This window comes from Octopus bimaculoides, chromosome 18, assembly GCF_001194135.2.
Source record: "Octopus bimaculoides isolate UCB-OBI-ISO-001 chromosome 18, ASM119413v2, whole genome shotgun sequence".
Classification (NCBI taxonomy): Eukaryota; Metazoa; Mollusca; class Cephalopoda; order Octopoda; family Octopodidae; genus Octopus; species Octopus bimaculoides.
In genome coordinates this window covers 3,482,750-3,483,468 of record NC_068998.1, presented here as the reverse complement: position 1 = coordinate 3,483,468, position 719 = coordinate 3,482,750, and positions in this window count along the sequence as shown.

Below are 719 nucleotides of genomic sequence, written 5' to 3'. Positions count from 1 at the left end.
CTCAACACATGAAGAAATATTAACATAAAATTTGAAAATATATAGAAAAGAAATTAAAAAATGTTTAAACAGTTTTGTTCTCAGAATATCTGTTATGTGTGTATATATATATATATTGCTATGTTACAATGAAGTCCAAATATAAAGGTAATTAATAATTTCCAAGAAAATAAAACCAAAAAACAAATATAGAATATAATTTGGCAGTGATGAAAATAAAATTGCTATGAAGCTACATAGCAGCTGTACAGTAATAATTGATATAACTTACTGTCCATAAACATTTATAGAGATCCATTAAATATAAACTGATGCCCTCTCACATTTTCAATAAATAGATGACTGGCCAAAAAGCAGACCTGGTCTGAATCACTTGCTAGGCTTACTTATACAATGACTGCCAGCTTCTTCCTGCTCTTAAACGCTGAACTAGGTCTGATATTTTAACACTTTGCCTACCAAACCAATTTTCTGCTATATTTCTTTTTGCACCAGTGGTCTAATTTTGTTAAAAAAATTTTTTTTTAACTGTACAGGGTGTCCCCCTCCCGCCACAAAAGTGACATCATTTCAGAGTCTAATATCAGAGCCAATTCTTGCTCAAATGATCTCAAATTTCAACAAAATGCACAAAAACATGTCAATGATAAGGTGATGTTGGAATGACATGTAGTTACTTAGATTTCCACATTTCAAATGATGTCAATTTTTCTTTTGCG